The following is an 8896-nucleotide window of genomic DNA, read 5'->3' on the forward strand; positions in this document are numbered from 1 at the left end:
CCAGCTGCCTGGGAACACTCAGGTCATCCCCTCTGTGGCTCTGGTGGTGCCCTCATTCTCCTCTCCTAGAAGCCTCTGTTTGTCAGTTCTGGGAGACTTTGCTCCTAAAACAAACAATTTCAAACATTAAATATTCTTACATCCTCCAAACAGGAACTTTTTTGGCTCTGTTTTCCTCAGCCTCTTCTGGCAGCTTTTTCTTATTCTTCTGAAGATCTTTCATTTTAAAGGAAAGCCAAGACAGTTCAAATTACACTGTTGGCTGCCCTTTATCTCGACTGTGATTTAAAGACTTTGTTTCCTTTCCCAATGCTGGTAGAAAAAAAGGTTAGAAGCATTTACAATGTATATTTAAGGAAAGCATACAAAAGGGGAAAAGACTTTTCAGTGGTGCCATATTTTTCAGATTGTATGCAATCATATTTTTGTACTGTACTAGCATTACTTAATAAAACATAGTTCTTATCCCTGTGCCAAAGACAGACAATCTCTTTCAACATCCCATTCCTTCCTCCAAAACCTTGGTACTGGCAGCAGTGGATGGCACAATGTGGAGCTGGGTACCTCAAACCCTAATCCTGCTGCAGCATCCCACAGAGTTCAGCTCAGCAAAGGAATTGTCTAATCCATTCACAGCTTGGAATCACCCACACATTCCTGTCTTCCTCTCAAAAGGAGCTGGATGGAAGGGGCATCTTGTGGTGCTCCTGCATCAATAATTTTCCATTATTTGCCTGGAGACTGTACTAGTTATGTAGAAAATTGAGATACTTTATTGTTCTTCAGGGTGCTAGGATGAGCACCAAAGCAGAAGCTAATAGTCATTAATTTTAGCATCTTAAATTACTTCAGGTTCTTTAAGTCTTCCATTCCCTTCTCTATTCCTCCTTAACAATTACTTCTTAAGGGCAGTTGCACATCTCTTGCTCAAATGAACCTACGTGAGTCTCTCTTCATTCAAGTCTAATGCACTTTTCTGTGTTCATCTCCTTTTTTATTCATTCCTGTGGGGCTCAGTTCCTCAGCACTGCAAACTTTGAAGGGCTGGGATTGGTGTCTTGGGAAATACAGGGCAAAATGTGGCACTAAAACCATTCCCCAAGGCAGGCACGGTGGCAGCTCCCAGGGAAGCGCTCTCAGAGCCAGCCAGGCACGGAGAGGACTCCAGGGGAATGCCAAGGTGGCCACTAAGGGCTTTTTTGACTATGCTTTGTGAAAGAACACAGCATCAGTTAGAGGGAATTCAGTCTCTGGCTGTTATTCCTGTAGAACTCCCTGTTGTACATTGATCCAGCAGCTGCTTATAGGAAATCAGCTCCTTGCACTCTCAGTCTCCTCCCGTGGTGTGGAGCAGAGGGCCCCACAAGAAATCAGCTGTCATGAAGCAGGCAGGATGGAAGGAGATGTCGCACTTTGAGCAGAGCATCCACTCAGAGCTGCTCCAGCTCTGCCTGCAGGCGTTTGCAGTGGGTGAGATGTTCTCCTCTCAGAGCTGCTGGGATGAGCAGCCCTGGGGTGATGCCCTCAGGGGGTTCCAGTGCAGGAGCACTGAGGGGCACAGCCCAGGTTAGAGGTGCCTGAGCCAGGTGAGGAATCCCAGCCCCCAGCCCAGGAACAATGGCCTCTGTCTTTGCAGCTTTCCTGGTTCACTCTTCCCTCACCCGATCACATCATCCCAGCATCGCTCTGCCTGCTGCTGTAACACTGGAAAGGACACAAACCACAGGGCAGGAAACAAGAAGAGGGATGATTTCAGCCTTCAGCAGAGGAAATTATTAGTTAAATTGTCAAATGAGGATCCTGGCAAAGAGTGGCAGAGAAGGGGAAGGAAAAGCACTAAGAGAGGTTTAGTTTGCATGCCACATCACTCCTGCCATCCAAGGCCAACAGTGCCAACAAGCATGGCACAAGGCAGCAGGAATCATATGATTGTATTAAAATAAGACCATCAAGTCTGGCAGTCCTAAGGTGCAGTCCTTGTGCACCTCACTGCCAGGTTTCTGAGCAGAAATGATAAAGGAGTCATGTTTGTGATATTCCTGCTCCTGGATCTATTACAGACAGTGCTGAAGCCCATCCTGGGATAGGACTGGGTCCCAGCAGTGCTGGAGCTGGGTGAGCCGGGGTTTGACCCAGACCATGCACAGGGAGAGGGAACAGATGGAACAGATTCAGCACAAGCTGATGTTGCCACTCTGGGGAAAGGCAGGGGGATTGCTGTGTGTTGATTTAACAATCCCTGCAGCACTCAGAGCATCGCTGCCTCAAAAAGCACAAAGGACAGGGAGCAGCAGCTCCCTGACATCAGCAGTTCCCAGCCAGGAGAGGGGACACAAACCCTGTCCCCAGACTGAGGGTCAAGTATGTCAGCGCTTCCAGCATGAAATCATCCATGTTTTCCTGGGTAGAGGATGATACCAGCATAAATAAGCCATCAGCACAGCTTGAATTTAGCTTTTATTTACAGATTTGCCACTTGAATTGCGTAAGTAGCTTAAGTCAAACAAGGGCACCCTCCTCACCTATCCAGGAAACTGGGGCATGAGGTATCATCAGTGACCACGTGCCCAGGCTGTGAGCAGGATGTGGCAGATGAGTCAAGTGTGGCACAAGCAGGGGCAGGTAGAGCTGCCAGGTCTGAGGGACACAGCGCTCACAGGTAGTTTTTGCTGCTAAAACTTTTGGGGAGCTGGGCCCAGGACTGTTAGCACTGTAACAAGCCAAAATCCCCTTCCCCAGAGGGTCTGTGGGAGGACATCTGCCTTATCCAGGCACTTGGTGACACTGCAGCACTGCTGGGTTACCTGTCTGACAAAAACACAAATCAGGCTTTAGGCTACAAACCAGTTGAGCCAGATGGCCTGGGTTAAACACACCACAAAATTTGGGTACTAAATTACAGCTCCAGGGTCAAGCCTGAACCACCCTTGCAGTGATGACACCATCATAGTCACCATTATAGTGGAGGCCTGGCAACTGCTTAAAGCAGCATTGCCCTGGCAGAGCCCTGCAGACATCAGCAGGGCATGACCCACAATGATAACAGAATTGGGGCCTGGGCTCCGAAGTTTCTCACCTGACACCTAATCCCAAGTACTGACCTTTACAGAACGAGAACTATGCAATATTGAAGATTGTGCCATGGGTGGTGCCTTGGCCACCTCTCCTGGGCAGGCACTCACACATTTTCAGAAGCATCCTCACCACAGTTACTTGTGCTGGGGTGAAGAAACAATGAGTTCCTAAGGAGCAGGGCCAGCTCTGGAGCTTGCAGTGTGCCACAACCGTGTTGTGAGCACAGCTGCTCAGCCAGCTCTGCTCTGCTGGGGCTGCACTGGTAGAAAGTAGAAAAGTCCCAAGAGTTCAGCTCCCCAGGCAAGAGTAGAGTGAGAGGAGGGATCCAGAAAGAGAAAGGAAGAGCAGATCAAGGATTATATAAGGCAGAGGAACCTGTAGTACTCACTCCTTGCTGTAGTTAAGTGCAGTCACTGCAAGCAGTATGGTCTTCTTGGGAGTCAAGGCATTAAATACTGCTGTTTCCTCCTTGGGCTAGAAGAAGAATTCAGGAAGCTGGACTTGTCCCATGGAAGAAGGGACATGGCACAGCATGGGCACTGTCACCTCTAAAAACAGGGCTCGAGAAACCAGCAAGGAAAGGAAGCAGAGGGGGGCAGTCTCTGTTATGTAAGAAAGGTGCTGGGAACGCATCTTGCTGCGTGGGGGACACAGGTACATCCTCCACAGGCAGGAGTGTAACTATCCTGGCAAGTCAGATGCATGCCTCCACTTGCTATCAATCCCACTTTTGATCAGGATAACTAGAATAATTTTAAAAAAAAATTAAAAAAACCCACTAATGAGTTAGGCTATTGTTACATCCTCTCCTTACCATTTTAAGTGACCGTGGCCAGTCCCCTTGGTCACAGCAGTCAAGCTCAGCTGTACAAGAGATGCCCAGCTAGAGGCTGACCCAACAAAATCTTAGCACAAGGGAGCAGAAGTTCCTTTGCCTTGAGCTTATCTAGGCCAGGGATACAACTGAAGCAGGGCTTTGAAACACTCTGCTCATCCTACACTGAATTTGTACTTTCTTTTCTATCCCAATCTTCTCACATCTGCTATGTTTTTGTCCAAAACACTGTCGTTCTTCCAATTCCAGGGTTAAATCAGAAGAGAAAATAATCTTAGAAACAGCATGGGCCAAGCTGACAAATCCCCAAGTTAACCTGCTCAGAATGGAGAATTGTACAAAAAGCACCTCCACACCCGGACTGATGTCCCACCCCACCCCATGCACAGCCCTCCAGCCCTGATCAGTGTGTCCTTAACTTGACAGGGCTTTTAAAAGACACACACATTTCAGAACCATAATTGATACATCCATCCTTAAATCAGGTCACAACAGCAGGTTAATCTGGGGGTCTGTCAGCTTTGGGAGCGTTCAAATTGTAACTTTTGGAAACAAACATTAAGATCCAAACAGGGATGTTATGTGAGAATTTGAGAGGCAGGGAAGCAGTTAACCTTCCCCTTGCTGGGAAGAATGACCTGTGAACTCTTCCTCTGAGCTCCTTCTCACTGTGCAACCAGCCTGGTGCTCCCTGTGAGCGGGGCAGGGGACAGGGGACACCGGCAGCTCCAGAGGTGCACGAGGCACAAAGGCCAAGGCACCTCTCCACATGCACATGTAATGAATGATCCTGAAAAATGCACCACCTGGAGCATCTCAAGCCTACTGTGGAATGGAATTCCTACACAAAAATACAAGTTTGTGTGGTTTCCAATCTGGTCATGACGTACTGACTGACAGCACTAATCGTGGCCAGAGCTCATCTCTTCTTTCATGGACTTACCAAGCTGCAGCAAAGGTTTGACTGTTTCAAAAGAACTGAAATAGGAACTGCTAAAAGCCATTCACACTTGTGTGTGTGAGAGACACAGCAAAACTTCAGTGGATTAAGAGACTGAAAGATGGAAAGACAAAGCAACACACAGAGGACTTCACCCAAAAATGGCCTGACATGCAAAGGTCACTGCATTTCGTTGCAGCTTGCCATCCTGCAGCATTGGTGACACCACTCTGGAAGCAGCCTTGGAACCCTGAAGATGCACAAGCCTGTCCCAAGCAGTTGTTTGTCACCACCCACCCAAGATCAAACCACAGCCATGAGCAGGCTAAACATCGTGGACAGTGACATTTTATGGACTGTGTTGTCTGTCACCTTCTACCACAGTGTACAGCATATCATGCTTATTATATTACAGCTAAGGAGTAATGAAAAACTTACACTTAAGTGACATAAAAAAGGGGGGGAGGACCCAGGAATTTCTCTCATCCAACTATAAACGCACACCCATTTACATTGTTTTGTAAATGAATTTAGAAGAAAAATAAAAATATTAAGATATTTCTCTTCAGGACAACCATTGCACATTTGGTTTTGTTTTGGAGGGGAGATACAAACACACAGAGCAGGAATACTTTCCAATTGAAAATACACAAAACAAATAGAAGTGGGAACAGTTCAGCACCTAGATAGCATTTTCCATGTGTTGTTGATAAACATTATCTCAGTTTCCCTCAGCATTTACTTCACTAGCCAAACCCTCAAAATCTGGTATCTAGGAAGATTACCTCACAAAAACTTCTGAAAAAAGCCTATTAAGCAGTGGTATTGTGCTGCCTCAATTTCTGTATCTCTCCCATCTGCAATCCATTTCTATGAAGAAAATCTTTGTTTCCAAAGCTTGGCTTACTAAAGCTCATTTGTTCCCAAACACAACAGCGCCTTGAAGCTGTTTACAGCAGGGCAGCCAAAGGCTGGGCTGGCTCAGCAGCCTCAGTGGGAGATGTTACGGGGTGTCCCATCCCTCTGCCAGCACTCCCTGGCCCCTGGGAGGGCAATGCCAGTCACCTCCACTCAGGGTAGCAATGTGGGGTTTAACACAGACCCAAACCTTGGCCCTAGGACAGACTCACATCCACCACAGCCCCTTTATCAGCGTTTTTTTGTAAGTACTAAATCCAGATTTGAGCTGTTATTCATGTGGGTTTTCATGTGCTTGCGCTTGTTCATCAAGAGGAAAGGATGGCAACAAGGTCAGAGTGTTTTCCTTCTTCAATCTTATCAAGATCTCAGAAGCAGTGACATTAAAGTGGCCCAGTTTGATAAACTTTTCAGCATAGGAAAAAGGAGTGGCTACTCTTAATAGGACACAACTCATCTCCCTTTAACTTCACATGAGCATCTTCAAAACATCTTTAAAATGAAAGAGCTGCATATGCAACTGTTTTCATTTTCTTTTCAAGGTGGGTGCTGAACTATCCACATCTCACAGGAAATAATCAAAAATATTAAGAGTAAGAATCCCTGGAGTTAATGTAAGAAGGAGGAAAGAAGTGGGCAGTGCAAGTGCTCTCTGAGTACCTCTACTGGTTCATTTACACAAATTGATAAAGAATGGAAAAGTCAGTGCTGTTTAATTTCCATGCTACTCTCTCTTCAGGAACAAAGGAGGCACTTGAGAAATAAAAAAATACAAAGTGCAGTTGTGTTTAAAATGGAAGATGTAAAATTCTTCAAAAGGAATAAATCAGCTTAATCATGAAATAGTTACATGTATTCTCCCTACCCACCTTACAAAGGGATGTCCCCGTATTTTCTGTATGAATTTACTATATATGTATAAATCTATACATACACAAACGTGGTATGGCCTTACACTCCATTTAAGGATATTTTGCTACATTGGTGAGAGTGCAAAGCAATTGCTTCTTTCAAATCAGTATTTTTACATCATGAAGACATAAACCTGTAACTTAGACAATTTGCATGACCACACAGCCACAGCGACAAATTATTTTTCTGGCTTGTAAAAAATTTTAAAACAGAAGTTCTATTTCAGCAGTTTGAAGATGGAATGTAAAGTTTCTGCTGTTAAATGTATATAAAAATATATTTATTGAATCATACATTCATGCTGATTCCAATTAAAAAAAAAATAAAGATTTTTTCTGAAATTTCTCTCCATGGATTTTTACTGCTGGAGGTTCCATGCAGCTGGAAACACAGAGAAAAATGTATTTCTTGTACTGTTTTGCAAGGTAGGACATTATTTATACATAGCTTTAAAATTCTTTGGTAGATGAAGTGACCTTGGTGCAAACACCCAAAATGACATTTCAGAATGCAGGAGGATTGCCTCTCATACTGAATCACAAAGATAGTCACTAAAAAGTATTTTTCCTTCCACTGTCAAGTGCTTTGTCAAGTTTGAAATATCACCAGTGGAACATGAGATCCCTCTTGGCTTGGCAAATGGCATTTTGTGACAGAAAACAGAAGGCCAGCATCCTGCCCTTCAAATCTACTCTGACAACATGCATTACTCTAACAACCATCTTTAATTAAGACGAAGTTTCAAAGAATTTTACTCCGTTTCATGTCTCATAACCAAAAAAGTTATTAATGGACCACCTTGCCCTGTTATTCCATATAACATGCAAATAAGGATAAAGATCTTACTGTTGGGAAATTAAATCGTCAGTGAGGGAAATCCTTCCTCCCACAGCACACACAGCTTAAAACTTTGCACAGTGTGTGCTCTTATCCCTAAGAAAAACCTTGAAATGGAGCAAAAACAGTTGAACAAATTGTGTTTAAGAATAGGCCCTTTCACAATGTGCAGAATAAGCAGCTGCAGAGATCAACTGCAGCTCTCCCCACCTGCACCCAGAACCGTCCTTTTCACTATGGACAGTCAACTCCCAGGTCTCAAGGACATCTCAGTCCTGTGGCACCAGGGGAAGTTCCTCAGATTCAAGTCAGAGCTCACTGTCACCACACAGGCTGTTTTCTAAAACAGAGTAAATCCTTTCTGCCAAGCTCTGCTTCCAGCAGCAAGCTCACCACTTCCACACTCACCTGTATGTGGACAGTGGATACCCAAGAACACCAGAGCTTCAGTGTGAGCAAATTTAAAGAAAAATAAGAGAAAAGGGTCCTGCTGAGCAAGAAAGGGATCCCACTCTGAATCCTTCAATGCAGAACCAACATCTGCATTCCCAAACACACAAAGATCTCAGTTCAGCTTTACAAAACAGCCCCACACATCTGCTGGTACATCCAGTACTTCAGAACATGTTTCTCTGTGCTCAAGGGGTAACTAAACCTTTTTAACTGTGCAATGCTCTTGAAGGCAGGCAGCAGAGGCAGAATATGGCTTCCAGTTCTGGTTTGGGTGCTACAAAAGCAAGTGAACTGCCCTTCTTTTTTCTTGTATTATACTATTAAGATCAGCCAGAAGAGGCTGGATGACAGCAGTCAGACATGAAACACTCTGTACTCTCAGAAGGGCAGATTAAAGTATCATGATTATGAAGGTTATTCCAAATCTGTCCATGTGGCTACTATGGGTGCAGAAGTTGGACAGCTCTAGACAGTTTTTCTTCACTTCCCAAGTCCCTGCAGAGCACTGGGACAGCAAGAGCATTGTCTCCTTGTCTTGACTGGAGGCACTAGAGAGGAGACACATACACAGTCTGATTCATTTCAGACTGTAGCATTTGGTTCCTGGAAAGACCTGGACTACACCTTGGTTATTGGAGGTCAGCCTTGGAGCTCGTGTAGCCCACTGTAGCCAGCTGAGGCAAATCAAATCATGGTTTCTTCATTGTCGTCTTCAAGAGTGTATACAAAGCACTAGAGGCCTTAGACAAGGGAAACTGAGGTTTTAACAGTACAGCAAGGCAGAAATCAGAAGGGCTGGAGGCTGCAGAAAGCCTAAACATCAAAACCAATGTTCAGCATTTTACAGCAGGTCTCTTCAGAGGATTTTGCTATTAGTGAGAGTCTCAGAGCCACCAAAATGCAAATACCAAGAGTCACTCTACAAC

This window comes from Pseudopodoces humilis, chromosome 17, assembly GCF_049639895.1.
Source record: "Pseudopodoces humilis isolate 2021_Gansu_Grassland_sample_001 chromosome 17, ASM4963989v1, whole genome shotgun sequence".
NCBI lineage: Eukaryota > Metazoa > Chordata > Aves > Passeriformes > Paridae > Pseudopodoces > Pseudopodoces humilis.